We start from the raw sequence: 18,748 nt of genomic DNA, 5'->3' as shown, positions 1-18,748 counted from the left end.
CTGATATTAAGTGCTAAATAAAAAGGTAATGAACAGTGGGAGCAATGAGCACAGGTAACGGGACCTGTGACGTGTTAAGCTCTGAAGGGTCAGATGGAAGCTGAGGGAAAAGGAGTGAGCAGGGAGGTGTGTTCCTGGCAGATGATGTGTGAGACCCTGAAACAGGAAACAGCTGGGCAGCTTTCCAGAAAGCAGCTGTCAGGAGTAGAAGGGACCTGGAAAAGCGTAGTAGGTGCCTCCAAGATCCTAAGCAGGAGAGGAAGGTGATGTGATTTAAGAGGACAGTGGGCCGGGTGCAGAGGCTCACGCCTGTAATCCCATCACTTTGGGAGGCTGAGGTGGGCGGATCACCTGAAGTCAGAGTTCGAAACCAGCCTGGCCAACATGGTGAAACACCGTCTCTACTAAAAATACAAAAAATAAGCTGGGTGCAGTGGTGGGTGTCGGTAATCCCAGCTACTCTGGAGGCTGAGGCAGGAGAATTGCTTTAACACGGGAGGCGGAGGTTGCAGTGAGCCAAGATATGGTGCCACTGCACTCCAGCCTTGGCAACAGAGCCAGACTCCATCTGAAAAAAAAAAAAAAAAAAAAGGACAGTAGCTGTTGTGGAGGACAGATTAGGGAGAAGCAAAAGGAAACAGGAAGACTAAATGGACAGAGGCTACTATAGTCCTGAACTGAGACAAGACTGCCTCGGGCAGTGGAGATGGAGAAAAACAGTGAGATACCTGGGAGGTAGAAACTTAAGTTCCAGACCATGGGGGCACATGTGCACTGCACCCTTCTCAAAGAAAGTTGGCTGAGCGCGAGCGTGGGGACTCACAGGGCTTCCTGTGCCCTGCCCTGATGCATGGCCTGACCTGGGATGCAGTAAGCCCCAGCTGATTGGATGCCTGAATGCAGCACTTCCAGTACTTCACCTGCTTCTCAGATTTTTTTTTTTTTTTTGCCTGTCCCCTCCCATCATATGGTCAAGAATACGTTTCATTGGTTCTGTTTGCTTTCCATCTTACCTTTGTATTTTTACTTGTGTTTGCAAGTAAAATACCTATTCTGTATTGCCTTACCTAGCATACCTTCCCAGGTTTCCTGTTGTAATCAAGCTCATCCTTTAGCCTGTATCCTTAAAGGACACCCTTTTTCCCACTCCTTTTTAAGTATAGCTTCATGATGAGATATTCCTGTCGCTTTGGCATCCCTCCTTCCACCCTCTCCTGATCACCGGAGCAGTTTTCCTCCCAATGGTTGTTGGTCTGTCTCTCTAGCGATCCTCTCTAGTGGCAACCGGGCTGGGTAGCAGAGCCCTGGGCTACAGTGTCACTTCAGCCGCCCAAAAGGAAGACAAGCTCTGCTCTGTATGGCCATTGAGGCGTCAGCTGCCTCCCTGGCCTCCAGCGACAAATCAAGTCACTGGCCCAGGTAACTCTCCAGAACCGAGGAGCCCTTAATCTGCTGATAGCAGAAAAGGGAGGTATCTGTCTGTTTCTTCAGGAGCAATGCTGCTATTACATCAATGAAACAGGCCTTGTGGAAAAAAATGTCAACGCTCTTTATCGCCTCCAAGAGGACCTCCGCAAGAAGTCTCGCCTTTTAACTGGTGGACCTGGCTGACCCCTATTGTCACCCCCATCGTTGTTGTTCGCCTTCTGTTAGTGTTGGCCCCTTTTTCTCCTCAGGTTTTTACAGGCCCACATGGGGGAATTTCCAGGGTGGCCGTAAACTGGATGCTGCTTCACCCCTTCACCTTTTCCCTGATTTTTCCTGGCCAAGCAAATGTCTAGCCGCCATGCTAATGCCACACTATCACCAGAACACAACCCCTAGCACCAGCTGCCTGCCAGCTTATTCCTCAACCGGTACACAAAGCAAGTTAATTTTAAAGCGTTCTTGTGGCATAGATCAAGCCCAGCACTTCTGACACTCTTCTCTGTTGCTGAGATGCCAATGGGAAATCAGCTGTGTGGTTAGCTGCCACTTTATGCACTGTTGAGTTCTCAGAGATGGTTAAAAGTATTGGCCTAAAGTTAGGAAATCCAGGTTCCTGTCTTGACCGTTTTTTTTTTTTTTAAAGAAACAAAGTCTTGCTCTTGTTGCCCCAGGCTCCAGGCTAGAGCATAGTGGTGCCAATCTCTGCTCACTGCAATCTCTGCCTTCCTGGTTCAAGTGATTCTCCTGCCTCAGTCTCCTGAGTAGCTGGGATTATAGGCATCTGCCACCATGCCCGGCTAATTTTTATATTTTTAGTAGAGACGGGGTTTCACCATGTTGAAGCTGGTCTCGATCTCCTCCTGGCCTTAAGTGACCTGCTCACCTCAGCCTCCGAAAGTGTTGGGATTATAGGCGTAAGCCACCACGCCCAGCCTTGACCTCTCATTTTTTTTGACTTTTTATTTATTTATGTATTGTGAGACGGAGTTTCAACTCTTGTTGCCTAAGTTGGAGTGCAATGGTGTGATCTCGGCTCACAGGAACCTCTGTCTCCTGGGTTCAAGAGATTCTCCTGCCTCAGCCTCCCGAGTAGCTGGGATTATAGGCGCCAGCCACCATGCCTGGCTAATTTTTTGTATTTTAGTAGAGATGGGGTTTCACCATGTTGGCCAGGCTGGTCTTGAACTCCTGATTTCAGGTGATCCACCCACCTCGGCCTCCCAAAGTGTTGGGATTACAGGAATGAGCCACCACACCCCAATGATCTCTCATTTTCTTTTCTTTTCTTTTCTTTTTTTTTTTTAAAGACAGGGTTTCACCATATTGGTCAGGTTGATCTTGAACTCCTGACCTCAGGTGATCCGTCTGCCTCAGCCTCCCAAAGTGCTGGGATTACAGGTGTGAGCCACCGCGCCCGGCGATCTCTCACTTTCTATAGGAAGGATTCATTTTGCTTCCCTGCGCCTCACGTTCCTTATCAGTATAGTGAGGCTATGCCAGAACCATTGCAGTGCTATGCACACCTTCGGGGCTGATTAGTAGGTACCATTTAATGGCAGCAAACCGAAGCCAGGGATAAGGGGTTCTCTTATAAGTCAATTAAAAATTTGCATAATAGTAAATTTTGTCAGTTCTTTTTTTTTTTTTTTTTTTTTTGAGGTGGACTCTCACTTTGTCACCCAGGCTGGAGTGCAGTGGTACAATCTCTGCTCACTGCAACCTCTGCCTCCAGGGTTATAGCAATTCTCCTCCCTCAGCCTCCCAAGTAGCTGGGATGAAAGGCACCCACCACCATGCCCGGCTAATTTTTGTATTTTTAGTAAAGATGGGGTTTCACCATGTTGGTCAGGCTGGTCTCGAATTCCTGACCTCAGGTGATCCACCCACCTCAGCCACCCAAAGTTTTGGGATTACAGGCATGAGCCACCACGCCCGGCCAATTTTGCCAGTTCTTATGCTGCAAAAGTCAAGTACATGTTACCTATCCTCTTTAATAAATTCCAAAAACACACTAATGAAGTTTAATACAGTTTGTTGCTTATCCCTCTCTAGGTTTCAAGAGATGTCTTAACTATGCTGGGAAGGTAAGAACTCTCTTAAAGAGGATGTTTCTTGGGAGGGTGCAGTGGCTCAGGCCTGTAATCCTAGCACATTGGGAGGCCAAGGTGGGTGGATCACCTGAGGTCAGGAGTTCGAGACCAGCATGATCAACATGGTGAAACCCCATCTCCACCTAAATACAAAAAAATTAGCTGGCAAGTGGCACATGCCTGTAATCTCAGCTACTTGGGAGGCTGAGGCAGAAGAATCATTTGACCCAGGAAGTGGAGGCTGCAGTGAGCCGAGATTGCACCATTGTACTCCAGCCTGGACAGCAAGAGTGAAACTCTATCTCAAAAAAAAAAATAAGACAATGCTTCTTCACTATTACGGGCCCTATTCGGGGAAAAAAAAAAAAAAAAAAAAAAAAAAAGCCCATAGAGTCTTCTAGGACAATTCACAGTTTACTAGAGAAAAGAGAACCATATTCATATGTCTACTGGTTCAAGAATTAAAACGTGTTTTAAGCTAGTCTGTATTCTGGTTCTCAATTTCACATATGATAGTTTTAGAGTATACTGGAGCTTCTCTCTTGAAAATAAGTAAATCTCCTAGCATCGTTATTTTATATATAGGTTTTTTTTAACTTTTCATCTTGATGTAATTTTGCATTCACAGGAAGTTGCACTCCAGCCCGGGTAACAAGAGCAAAAGTATGTATTTAAAATACACACACACACACACACACACACACACGTGTGTGTCTATGTATTATATGTATATACATATATGTGTGTTGTCATGTAAATAATGCATTATGGCCATTGTCATCGAGAAGATAAATTAAGGCATGCCAAGATTTCTTGCAAGATTAATTTGCATTTGCTCTAATAAAAACACTCCTTTACATTTTAAGAATTCATGAATCATTTTTTCTCTTAAGGGTCTCAAATAGCTACAGCCTTGAGGCTCCATATTTTCCAACTGGAAGTGCCTAACAAGCCAGGGGGCATAATGTGAATTTCTGATCTAGTACTAGAGCTTTGAGGTTTTCTTGTCCTTAGGAAAATAAGTTTCCTTCAAACTAAAATACACTCAAGGACTTGTTTTCTTTGGACTAGATCAACTGACAGACAACCTGGCCCTTTTGCTCTTGGCATGTGAATCATACAACTTGTTAAAGAGAAGTATTGGATTTTATTTGGAGAAAGGAGGAGAGGAGAGTAGAATTGGGTAGAAGGTTCAATTTGTCCCAACTTGATTGGCCTCATCCTTCACTCCTTGTTAACTACATGAAATCATGTGATTGAGCCATGTCTAATGTAATTTGCTGGGAGGATGCAAGTTTTCATGCTTGCTTTTCACTTGAATGTATCACACTTCACTATGCTTTAACCTCAACCACTAAGAAGCTGTTACTAGAGCGTGTTGAAACAAGCTTACCTCTGCCATCATGTTATCTGTCCGGAATTCAGAGTGGCAAACCATACTTGGCGTGTATGTTTTTCTGCACCTGAGGAAGTCATTATGATAGTCACTGTTCCTCAACGTCCCTGCCACGTGGCAGCAGGTGGGATTTTGGTGTGTGGAGGGGGCTCGGGAATGGATAGAAAGGTCTCCGTTGCAAGTACTAGTTTGCACTTGTAGAAAGAGAGCTGTTGGGGCTGGGCATGGTGGCTCATGCCTGTAAGCCCAGCACTTTGGGAGGCTGAGGCAGGCAGATCACTTGAGGTCAGGAGTTTGAGACCCCTGACCAACATAGTAAAATCTCATCTACTAAAAATACAAAAATTAGCCAGCCATGGTGGCGTACCTGTAATCCCAGCTACTCAGAGGCTGAGGTAGGAGAATGGCTTGAACCCCGGGAAGCGAAGGTTGCAGTGAGCTGACCACTGCACTTCAGCCTGGGCAACAGAGCGAGACTCTGTCTCAAAAAAAAAGAAAGCAGGCACAGTGGCTCATGCCTGTAATCCCTACACTATGGGAGGCCGAGGCGGGTGGATCATGAGGTCAGGAGTTCAAGACCAGCCTGACCAACATGGTGAAACCCTGTCTCTTCTAAAAATAAAAAAATTAGCTGGGTGCGGTGTCAGGTGCCTGTAATTCCAGCTACTTGGGAGGCTGAGGCAGGAGAATCTCCTGAACCCAGGAGGCAGAGGTTGCAGTGAGCTCTAGCCTGGGTGACAGAGTAAGACTCCATCAAAAAAAAAAAAAAGAAGAGAAGGGGAGGGGAGGGGAGGGAAGGGGAAGGGAGAAGGGACGGAGGGAGGGAGGGAGGGAGGGACAGAGGGAAGAAGAGGAGGGAGGGAGGGAAAAGAAAAGAAAAAAAGAAAAGGGAAGAGCTGTGATCAGGCTATGAGTTTAGCGTGCCTCTCTTCAGCCCATCACTTCCCTGGGAATCCTGAAACCTACCAGGAAGTGCAAGCAAGTAAACCTGTATCAAGCTCACTAAAACAGCATCCGGAAACACATTATTTGTTCTTTTTTTCCCCACTAAAAAAGTTGTCTCGCCGGGCACGGTGGCTCAAGCCTGTAATCCCAGCACTTTGGGAGGCCGAGGCGGGTGGATCATGAGGTCAAGAGATCGAGACCATCCTGGTCAACACGGTGAAACCCCGTCTCTACTAAAAATACAAAAAAAAAAAGCTGGGCATGGTGGCGCGTGCCTGTAATCCCAGCTACTCAGGAGGCTGAGGCAGGAGAATTGCCTGAACCCAGGGGGCGGAGGTTGCGGTGAGCCGAGATCGCGCCATTGCACTCCAGCCTGGGTAACAAGAGCGAAACTCCGTCTCAAAAAAAAAAAAAAAGTTGTCTCACTCAGAGACCAGTCCTGAGGAATGTACTTGTTATCAGTTAACTTGACATTTTGCTCTGTTGAAGGCAGCGCCTTCATTCCTTGGACATAACTCTGGGTCCTCGTCAAACACCCTAGTCATGCTTCATGCATGAGGGTTTAGCCCAGTGCCTTCCCCTGGGACTGCATGACTTTTGTACACTCCCCTCTTCTGTAAGTCAGAGTTAACCGTGTCTTTCTGGCCCGAGCCCCAAACCTTCCTTGGGCTGAGCCTCAGAGCTGCCTGGGGTGCAGCATGCAGGAAGCGGTGTTTTGTATGTTTTAAATTCCTGGCTGTCCTGATGTTCTTGGATGAACCAGTGTCCTTGTACACAGTGTCTCTACTTAGTGATTGATAAAAGTTCTTGGCTGGGCAGAAGCCAGTTGACAGTTCCTGCAGTTGGATGAGTCACGGGAGCCTCCACTCACCCGCTCCGGGCTGCAGAGGCAACTCCGGGCACCCACAGAGGCTCAGACGCGTGATAAGACTTGTCTGTGCACCACATTATCCCAGCCCAGGAGCCTCTAATTACACGTCTGGTGTTTGCAGGAGCCCAGGTGGCCTGCACTTCCATGGGCCGAGAACTGTGAAGTTAGCGCGGGTTTGGTTCTCACTGCCAGCACGAGGCCAGGGTGGGGGAGGCACCTCAAAGCCCCAGTGCGTCACTTCAACACCAGTTATCATCCCCGCGTTCTAAAGAAAACAACAGTCTATTGAATCATGTGATTCTTTCTTTCTAAAGCACTGCCACAATTTTATCTTCCCATAGACATTTCGAGCCCTTTTTTTCAGTTTGTTTTTACATCTCGCTTTTCCATTCACCCTTCTTAGTACAGGCAGAAACCTACCTGGCACTGCGGGAGACGGAGTGTAGGAGAAAGCAGGATGACTCTGGGTCTGAATGGTGGTGTGTTTTCCTCCACACAATGTGGCTTTGTCCTCCAAGGTGTCTCACGTGATGGAATCTGGCTGATCGGACTTGCTTACAGATGTCTGGAACAGCATTAGCCACTTCCAAGCGTCAGGAGCTCACTGATTGCCAGGGATGGTGCCAGGCACACTGAAATGTTGTGGGATGGCATTGGGATCAGCCCTAGAACCAGGAGACCTACTTTCACAGAAAGGACACTCGTTCAGAGCAGGGCAAGAAAGTCACTATCACAGAGACCAAAACTGCTTCTGGCCCAAGCCAGTCAGTGGCTGATGGCCGAAGCTGCGCTGTGGGACAGTGAAATGGAGCATTTGTTGATCCTGTCAGGAACATCATCTGTGTGGGAAGCTTTTGAGGACAGCAGCCAGAAATCTGTTTTTGTTTTTGTTTTCGCAGCTACATTTTTCTTCCACGCTTAGTTGATGCTGAATCAATTTGACTGTCCTTTTGCCACAAACTTTAACAATAATAGATAGTCATTTGTCATCTGGCAAGATGAGGTTGCGAAGACTCTCACTGAGAAACTGATTTACCCAATTGAAATGTGCATTTACATTTTTTTTTCTCCTCTAAAACCTAGAGTATTCATCTGTGGATGACTTCTACTCCTGATGTTTTCTTAAATTGGATACTTAAATGATTCTATGTATTTAGTAATCACAAAAAGTCAGTCTTATGGATACAGTTTTCTCTAAATAGTTTTGGTATAGACAAAAAGAGGTGTTACCATCCACCCGGCTTGCATTATAATTCTGTGCTTCCCTAATCCCCACCCAAATGCCCATTTCCATCTGCACAAACTCATTCTTTCTGAATCATAAATGCCACACCCTCAGTTGCACATAAAACTTTGCCGTATTATGTATACATCGGTGTGTACAAAGACAAGTTGTGGCTTAGAAGCAGGCCATTTATAGTTTCTGCAACTGTTTATCATCTCACTTCTCCACAACTGATTCTAGGTCTGAAAGGTTTTCTTCTAACATTTGATAGCCTGATTTCGAGGATATGTTTTCAACACCGTTTCTGGTTACAAATCCTGATGTTGGCAAGTCTTTCTCCGTAAGCATGAACATCAACCAAGACACGGTACACTGTGCTATTAATCAAAGCAGCACAGAGCAACTATGTGACAGGTCATAGCCAAGAGTGTAATGGAACAGGGGTGTGGAGGGCCATGAAGATTCCCACAGCCCTCCTGCTACACATCTGAAAATCTCCTGAAATTAAGAATAAACCCATAGCTGAAAAACAAAAGTGTTTATTGGCATACCAGACTGTTTCAGGAATTCATGAAAGAAAGAAAGGAGATGGGTCTTGTTTGATGGAGAAATATGACCACAGGAAAGACCAATGGCTAGGGGCCGGGTGCGGTGGCTCATGCCTGTAATCCCAGCACTTTGGGAGGCTGAGGCCAGTGGATCACTTGAGGCCAGGAGTTCGAGACCACCCTAACCAACATGGTGGAAACCCATTTCTATTAAAAATACAAAAATTAGCCAGGCGTGCTACAAACCTGTAATCCCAGCTGCTTGGGAGGCTGAGACAGGAAAATTGCTGAACCCACGAGGCAGAGGTGTCAGTGAGCTGAGATCATGCCACTACACTCCAGCCTGCCCAGAGCGAGACTCTGTCTCAAAAAATAAATAAATAAATAAATAAATAAAATAAAAATAAAAATCACTTCTGTGAAGGTAGCTGTGAGTTCTATGAAAGCTATGCCCTTTATGGAAATAGGGAACAGAAAGGAGCCCTGTGGCAGGAGTAAAGGTGATTATCTGGGGGCTTTTGGAGGATCAGCCAGTTGCCTTCACCCCCTTCCCCACCTCTTTTGTGCTAAACTGTGTCACAATGAGTGTGTGCCCACAGGCCAGAGCACTGGTGACAAGAGGCACAGAAAGACGTGGGGTAGCAAGGAATCTGCACTATTTCTAGGTGGACTGGAAAGGCCTTCCTGACGGACAGCACTCAGCCTTCCTCACATTGTCCAGTTTTTCCTCTGCTATGGTTACCAGAGGCAAGCTCATGTCATCAGAACCTGGTTCAACAGACAGGAGAATAGGAATTTTCAAATATGAGCCTCAAACTTAAATTGCCAAGCATTTGAGGAAAAGTAATATCAAGAAAAGTACAAAACTCAATAAACAAAGACTAATCCCCATGCAAACATTTCACAAAGCAAACAGACGTTAAAACAATCTTCGGAGATTAGACAGAATATTACATTCATGAAATAAGAACAGGCTGTTAGGCCGGGCACGGTGGCTCACGCCTGTAATCTTAGCACTTTGGGAGGCCAAGGCAGGCAGATCACAAGGTCAGGAGTTCAAGACCAGCCTGGCCAACATGGCGAAACCTCGTCTCTACTAAAAATACAAAAATTAGCTCAGCATAGTGGCACATGCCTATAATCCCAGCTACTTGGGAGCCTGAGGCAGGAGAACCTGGAAGGTGGAGGTTGAACCTGGAAGGTGGAGGTTGCAGTTAGCTGAGATCATGGCACTACACTCCAGCCTGGGCAACAGAGCGAGACTCCGTCTCAAAAAAAAAAAAAATTATACTATCCCCCTTTCTTCTTGACCCCCACTTCACAAGCCATGCTAAAGATAACTGTTTTTTTTTTTTTAGACGGAGTTTCGCTCTTGTTACCCAGGCTGGCTGGAGTGCAATGGCGCGATCTCGGCTCACTGCAACCTCTGCCTCCTGGGTTCAGGCAATTCTCCTGCCTCAGCCTCCTGAGTAGCTGGGATTACAGGCACGCGCCACCATGCCCAGCTAATTTTTTGTATTTTTAGTAGAGACGGGGTTTCATCATGTTGACCAGGATGGTCTCGATCTTTTGACCTCGTGATCCACCCGCCTCGGCCTCCCAAAGTGCTGGGATTACAGGCGTGAGCCACCGCGCCCGGCCCGAGATAACCGTCTTTTATTTCCTGCTGACAGGTCTGGGAAGAAAAAGAATAAATAAGGCTAACCACCTTCCTGACTTTTTTTTTTTTTTTTTTTTGAGACAGAGTGACAGTCTTCATTTGTCACCCAGGCTGGAGTGCAGTGGCTCTCAGCTCGCTGGAGCCTCTACTTCCTGGGTTCAAGCGATTCTCATACCTCAGCCTTCTGGAGTAGCTGGAATTACAGGCACACACCTCCACGCCTGGCTAGTTTTTGTATTTTTAGTAGAGATGGGGTTTCACCATGTTGGCCAGGCTGGTCTTGAACTTCTGACCTCAAGTGATCCACCTACCTCTGCCTCCCAAAGTGCTTGGATTATAGGCGTGAGCTATCATGCCCAGCCCACCTTTCAGACTTCTAATGCTATAAATTAATTTTGCCTGTTTTTAAAAACTTTATATAAACAGAATCAGAGAGTAGTACTCTTTTGTGTCTGTTTTATTTTGCTCAATATTATGTTTGTGATATTTTTGCATGTGGAAACTTTTTTCCTTTTTTTTTTTTGGGGGGGGGGGGACTGAGTTTTGCTCTGTCTCCCAGGCTGGAGTGCAGTGGCAGGATCTCAGCTCACTACCGCCTCCATCTTCCCCCGCCCCCATCCCCACCTGTTCGAGCTATGCTCATGCCTTGGCCTCCCAAGTAGCTGGGATTACAGGCATGAGCCACCACACATGACTAATTTTTGCATTTTTAGTAGAGATGGGGTTTCACTATGGTGGCCAGTCTGGACTTGAACTCCCAACCTCAGGTGATCTGCCCACCTCAGCCTCTCAAAGTGCTGGGATTACAGGCGTGAGCCACCGCGCCGAGCCAGAAACATTTTTTTCATTCTCATTCCTTTATATGAATAAACCACAAGATCTTTATCCGTTCTTGTATTTGTGGACATTTATATTGTCTCTCTTGTAGTCAGTGCAAGCGGTGGAGCCGTGAACATTCTTGTGCATGGTCGTTTGAAGATTGTGCATACATATTTCTACTGGTCATGTTTAGCTTCTGTTTCATTTTTAGATATTGCCAAAAAGATTTCCAAAATAATTGTAGCCGTTTATATTCCCCCCAGCAGCACTGGAGCGCTCCAGTTGCTCCCCTCTTCACCAGCACTTGGAATTATTCTGCCTCTCTCGTCTTTGCCTTTCTGAAGGGTGTGAGAAGATCTATTCTTTTCAATCACACACGGCCTATTTACAAAAACTGACAAACTGCTAAGGTACAACCAGTTTCAAAGAATTGGTACCATACACACCGGGTTCTCTGACCACGGTGGTTCAAGGCCTTTAATCCCAGCACTCTGGGAGGCTGAGGTGGATGGATCACCTGGGGTCAGGAGTTTGAGACCAACCTGGCCAACACAGTGAAAATACAAAAATACAAAACTTAGCCAGGCATGGTGGTGTGCACCTGTAATCCCAGCTACTCGGGAGGCTGAGGCAGGAGAATCACTTGAACCTGGGAGACAGGGGTTGAAGTGAGCCAAGATCATGCCACTGCACTCCAGCCTGGATGACAAAGCAAGACTCTGGAGACTCCATCTCAAAAAAAAAAAAAAAAATTGAGAAAAGGTAGTCAAATAAACGGCTGTACATGAAAGCTCACAGCAGTGGGATTCACAGTAGCCAGAAGATGAAAATAACCTAAATGTCTATCGCTGGATAAACGGATAAATAAAATGTGGTACATCCATACAGTGGAATATTATTCCGTATGTTGTATGATTCCATTTATATGAAACATCCATTACAGGTAAATTCATAGAGGTAGAAAGTGAACTAGGGCTTGCCAAAGGCTGGGGGAGAGGGGAAGGGAGAGTGAGAAGTGGCTTCTAATGAGTACAGGGTCCACTTTGAGGGGATGAAAATATTTCAGAGCTAGAGAGCAGTGATGACTGCACACAACTCGTGAATGTGCTAAATGCCACTGAATTGTCTGCTTTAACATGGTTAATTTTGTTAGATGAATTTGAGCTCAATTTTTTAAGACCCAGGTGGATTTAGAGGAAAATTCCATGAAATATTCAAAGAATAGTTAATTCTAACTCTTCAGAAATATCTCTACAGAAAAGAAAAAGAGGGCTACTCCCTGATACAGTTTGGATATTCACCCCCACCCAAGTCTCATATTGAATATCCCCAGTGTTGGAGGTGGGGCCTGCGGGGAGATGTTTGGGTCACAGGGTGGATCCTTCATGGCTTGGTGCAGTTTTCTCGGTAGTGAGTTCTCCTGAGATGTGGCTGCTGTCAAGTGTGTGTGGCATCTGCCTTCCTACCCACCGCCTCCTGCTCCTGCTCCCACTTCGCCTTCTACCATGAGTAAAAGTTCCCTGAGGCCTCCCCAGAAGCCGAGCTCAGGCCAGTGCCATGCTTCCTGTCCTGCTCACAGAACCATGAGCCAAATCCACCTCTTTCTTTCTAAATTACCAAACGCAGGTATTTCTTTATAGCAATGCAAGAACAGCCTAACACTCCCCAACTCAAGACATGACTTTACCGTAACCTTGATTCCAAAATTGTACAAAGACAGTACGAGAAAGGAAAATTCCAGTTCAACGTTACCCATGAGATGTAGAAATCCTAAATTACATACTTATCAAATAGAACCTGGTAACGTATAAAAACATAATGACCGCATTGAGTTTATTTCAGGCATGTAAGACTAATTCATTAGAAAATCTACTGATATAATTCGCCACGGTCATAGATTAAAGGAGAAAAGCCAGATGATGTCACTAATGAAGGAAAACCATTCAATAAATTTCAACATCTACTCATGGCAAAAACTCTTAGCAAACCAAGAATGGAAAGTGTACTTTATTTATTTATTTATTTATTTTGAGACAGAATCTAGCTCTGTCAACCCGGCTGCAGGGCAGAAGAACGGTCAGAGAGACTTGAAGAGAATCTGGATAGTCCACTCCAGAATATTCCACTTTGGCATAAAGATTATTTTAAGCTGAAGGCAATTGAGAATCAACAGATGCAGAATTATCTGCCCTCCCCCTTTCTGCCTAAAAGCAGGTGGTAAATTTTATCACACCAGTGTACAGCCTGGGTGACAAAGCAAGACTCTGTCTCTTAAAAGAGTAAATAAGTAAATAAAAGTATCTGCATTTCTATATACCAGCAACAATCAGAAAACAAATTTTAAAAGGAGTTAGCAATGAAGAGAGAGAGAGAGAGAGAGAGAGAGAGAAAGAAAGAGAGAGAGAAGGGAGAAGAAAAAAGAAGAGAAAGAAAAAAAGACCTAAAAATACCTAACGATAAATCCAAAAGATGTGTAAGTCCTTAATGGGGAAATTACAAAACTTTATTGAAAAACATTAAAGTTGCCTTATGCGTAGGTAGAGCTCCATCGCTCATGCTTATAATCCCAGCACTTTAGGTGGCTGAGGTGAGTGGATCACTTGAGGCCAGGAGTTCGGGACCAGCCTGGCCAACATGATAAAACCCCATCTATACTAAAAATACAAAAAAATTAGCTGGGTGTGGTAACACATGCCTGCAATCCCAGCTACATAGGAGGCTGAGGTGGGAGAATCGCTTGAACTCGGGAGGTGGAGGTTACAGTGAGCTGAGACTGTGCCATTGCACTCCAGCCTGGGAGACCAAGTAAGGCTGTTTCAAAAAATATATATATATATATATATCAGCAACAACAATCCGATTCAAAACTGGGCAAAGTACACACTTCAGCAGCACATATATTAAAAATGGAACAATACAGATTATTAGCATGGCCCCCGAAAAAAAAATTTGTTTAAATGGGCAAAGCACTTGAATAGACATTTCTAAGATGTATAAATGGCCAATAAGCAGATGAAACGATGTTCCACATCATTACTCATTAGGGAAATGCGAATAAAAACCACAGTGGGAATTACCATATCATTCAGCAATTCCACTTCTGCATGTATACCCCAAAGAATGGAGAGCAGGGTCTGGAAGAGCTGTGGACACCATGTTAAGAGCAGCATTATTCATAATAGCTAAGAGGTGGAAGTAACACAAGTGTCTCTATGGAGACGAAAGGATAAGCAAAATCTGGAACACACATACACTTGAATTTTATTCAGCCTTAAAAAGGAAGGAAATTATGGGCCAGGGGGCAGTGGCTCACACCTGTAATACAAGCACTTCTGGAGGCCAAAGCGGGGAGATCACTTAAGGTCAGGAGTTTGAGACCACCAGCCTGACCAACACTGTGAAAACCCATCTCTACAAAAAATACAAAAATTAGCTGGGCATGGTGGCGAGTGCTTGTAATCCCAGCTACTCCAGAGGCTGAGGCAGGAGAATCGCTTGAACCTGAAAGGCAGGGGTTGCAGTAAAAGGAGATCGCACCACTGCACTCCAGCCTGGGCAACAGAGTGAGACTGTCTCAAAAAAAGAAAAAGAGAGAGAAAGTGGAATGGTGGTTGCCAGGGGCTGGGGGTAGGGGAAGGAAAGCTAGTGTTTACTGGATACAGAGTCTCAGTTTTACAAGATGAAAAAGAGTTTGGAAGATGGATGGTGCTGATGGTTGCACAGCAGGATGAATGTATCTAATACCACCGAACTGTATTTAAAACGGCTAGGATAGTAAATTTCATGTTATATGTATTTTACTGCAACAACAATAAAAAATTTTAATGGAGGAAATCCATTAACAGAGATTGAATGCCCAGGAGTTTGAGGCCAGCCTGGACAACGTAGTGAGACCCCATCTCTACAAAAAAATAAAATAAAATAAATTAGCTGGGTGTGGTAGCACGCACCTGCAGTCCCAGCTGCCTGTAGTTCCAGCTACTGGGGGTGGAGGAGTGGGTAGCTGAGGTGAAAAGGATAGCTTGAGCCCAGGAGGTGGAGGCTGCAGTGAGCCTTGATCACACCACTATACTCCAGCCTGGGTGACAGAGCAAGACTCTGTCTCAAAAACAACAACAACAACAAAAGATTAAATAAGTTACAGTATGGTTATACTATAACATTCTGTTCAACCAGACTTGCTTTATATATTCCTGTATCATCTGAGTCTTTCCCAGTGAACAGGTATTGATGTATTTGTTGTATAATTACATTTTTTAAGTGCTTTAAGACCCAGGTGGTACTGAGCTTGATGCCTCATGGACTAATGACATGGTATTATTATCCACCATCGGAGATAATTGACTCTTTCATAAGCGTGCTGAGTGGCTGGTTTCCTGAATAAGGGATGTAGAAGCATAAGCAAGTATTAGAAAAGAGGCTGAGCTCACTCTTGCCTGTGACCTTTGTTAAGTTTTATTCTTGCACTGATTTACTGCTGAAGCCCAAATCTGAGGCCTGACCACCCTTCTATTACCATCATCCTTTTACTCACCCCTGGCTGTCAAGTTATCTGTAACAAAGCTTCCTCCTAGTCACCCTAACTGCCTCAGGCTAGTCACTCAGCAATGCAAATAGAGAGAATTCTGCATTTTTTAAACACAGACCACAGACCACAGAAGGGCCCCAGGCACCAGGTCTCAGGAAGGGCCTGAGACCACAACAGATAAGGAAGGCGGGAGGGTGGAATCTTCAGGACCAGGTGAATGTGACTGTCACCAGCCACATTCCATCTGGGTCTAGGAAAAAAAAAAACAAATGGCCAGGGTTCGGTGGGTCGCTCACTCCTGTAATCTAGCACTATGGGAGGCCAAGGTGGGTGAATCACCTGAGGTCAGGAGTTCTCAACCAGCCTGGCCAACATAGTGAAACCCCAACTCTACTAAAAATACAAAAATTACTCAGGCGTGGTGGTGGGTGCCTATAATCCCAGCTACTTGGGAGGCTGAGGCAGGAGAATCGCTTGAACCCAAGAGGTGGAGGTTGTGGTGAGCCAAGATGGCGCCATTGCACTCCAGCCTGGGCAACAAGACCAAAACTCTGTCTCAAAAAAAAAAAAAAAAAAAACCCTGAGAATGTGATCACATGCAGAATTCAAACAGCGAAGCAAAATAAAGCAGCTCTGTAAAGCAGCTGAGTTTCTGAGGCCCAGCATGTATGCAGCCCTGTGGGGAGATCCCATCTGATCAGCTGGTCCAGGACTTGTTTGGGAACATGCAAGTTGCAGGAAATGAAAAATATAATGATGGTGGCGGTGATGGTGGTGAGGGTGATGGTGGCGATGGTGATGGTGATGGTGGTGATGGTGGTGATGACTGACGGTGGTGGTGGTGATGGTGATGGTGGTGAGGGTGATGGTGGTGATGGTGATGGTGGTGATGGTGATGATGGTGGTGATGACTGATGGTGGTGGTGGTGATGGTGATGATGGTGGTGATAGTGGTGATGGTGGTGGTGGTGATGGTGACTGGTGGTGATGACGGTGGGGATGTTGATGATGATGGAGATGGTGATGCTGCTGGTGATGGTGATGGTAATGGTGGTGAAAGCAACATTCACATTCTTCCCAGTGCTAAAGACCTTCCTTAGTGCTCAGTCCCATAAGAGCCCTTGGCCCAGCCTGGATGCCTTGGGACTCAAGCTAGGGTCTAGGGAAAGGACCAGCTCCAGAAGGACCTTATGCTAGTACTGTGAAGAGTGTGTCCCGCCCAGATATGAAAAGGAATAGCCCCTCCCTCTGCACCATGCTGACAGACCACACATGTGCATGGGGAAGATGCTGTAGCTAATAAACAGGGAAGAGTCTGAGAGCAGCCCAGACCTCCCTATCGCTCCTTGGATGCCCAGGTCCCTGCTGCTGCTTCCCCTTACTAAGGGCAAAGGCAGGGTGTTTTCTAAAAAAACCAACCAGATGATTCTGCAGAACTGGCTGCAGGAGAATATGGTGTTGTCATTTCTTAGGAAACCAACACCCTAGAATATGGAGTAACCAGACTCAGATGATACAGCTGGCTACCCTAAAATCGTACTTTACATTTAATGGTGCATTTACAGAAATGGATCCTATGGCATAGGCCCTGTAGGCTGTTGACCTCTAGAAAGACTTTCTTCTCTATAATGGATGATACCAATGGCCACTTTCTAGGGTTATTGTTTGGACAGAATTGGATGATGTGGCACATAAATGTCCACATACTGACAGAGGGAAGCTCTCTTAAGATATGGTAAATGAAAAAGCAGGGGCAGAATGCAATCCCTCTTGGGATTTTGGGTAGAATCTGATCCTTTTGTATAAGGTGTGAAAGAAAACACATCTTCAGCCCCAACCCACGAAATTAAGCTCCTAGCAGGCCACATGACAGGCAGGGGTCAGTAACCCCAGCCCTTTCCCTATGAAACCAGTTAACATCTGGGTAGCAGGGCAGGGCCATCACAGCCCTAGAGCAACTCTGTCTTTGGCCTCAGGAATTCAGTTAATGGGTACCTGGCTGCCCACTGCCCAGTGGGGCAAGCCGTGGTCTTGAGCTAGTTGGAGGCTTGGGTGCTCTTCCGGAAAGAGGAAGTTTCAGGTCTCCTTCCTAACTCTCTGGGGTCCTTGGGCAAGCCAGTTGGGCTCTCAAAGCAACTGTTACTGTCTCTAAGACGGCAGAGATCCCACCCTGACCCCACCAACTCAGGAGAACAATCAAGCCAATTGCCACACACCTGAATTCTGACTCCAGGTCACTTTTCAAGTGCAGACAGCGCCCCTCCCACTTAAGTTCCCAATTTTTGTTTACCCCCTCCCTGCTTATTAGAAGTTTGTTCAGCCTGGGAAAGAAGCAGGCAGATAAGAGAGGGTGGAGGCTTTAAAAATGTTTTCAACATGCCGAAAGCTAGTCATTCAAGAAGGACCAGAAGAAGCCCAAGGTTTCCTAGAGACCTCCACCCCAGATACTGTCAGGGAGAGGGAAAGAAATCTTCAGTGCAATGCCGGGGCTCTGATAGTACTGATTTCTGTTAGAGAATGCTCTTTAGAAACCTCCAACTAGAAACACCTTTTCCTGCTGCCCTGAAGGCACAAAAACTCAGCCAATTTCTTTCAATATCTCCCTTCCTGTAGATGTCTCTAAAATTCCAAGGAGCGTAATTATTCAGAGGTAAGGGATGCTGGCAAAACACCTAGCAACCCTCAGAGAGTTTACAGATGTTCACTATTAGTAATAAATGGTTTTCAGATCAGCAATTTGTGACTTTCAAATAGCAGGTATCCGCCAGGCACGGTGGCTCACGCCTGTAATCCCAACACTTTGGGAGGCTGAGGTGGGCAGATCATGAGGTCAGGAGTTTGAGACCAGCCTGACCAACATGGTGAAACCCCATCTCTACTATAAATACAAAATAGCCTGGCATGGTGGGGCCCGCCTGTAATCCCAGCTACTCAGAAGGCTAAGGCAGGAGAATCGCTTGAACCTAGGAGGCAGAGATTGCAGTGAGCTGAGTTCGTGCCACTGCCCTCCAGCCTGGGAAACAGAACAAAACTCTGTCTGAAAAAAAAAAAAAATGTATTTTACAGACATCTGAAATTCACTAATCTTAACTCTAAATTCATCCCAGCCACTCCCCCAAGGACCCCTTCAAAACTCAAGACAGCAAATCTCCACATGATCTGTGTTCAAGTCAGAAATTCGTAGGGGTTATGGCTGGGCGTGGTGGCTCATGCCTGTAATCCCAGCACTTTGGGAGGG

The sequence above is a fragment of the Saimiri boliviensis genome, chromosome 11 (assembly GCF_048565385.1).
Source record: "Saimiri boliviensis isolate mSaiBol1 chromosome 11, mSaiBol1.pri, whole genome shotgun sequence".
Lineage (NCBI taxonomy): Eukaryota > Metazoa > Chordata > Mammalia > Primates > Cebidae > Saimiri > Saimiri boliviensis.
The sequence above is the reverse complement of the archived record's forward strand: the minus strand, read 5'-3'. Positions refer to the sequence as shown.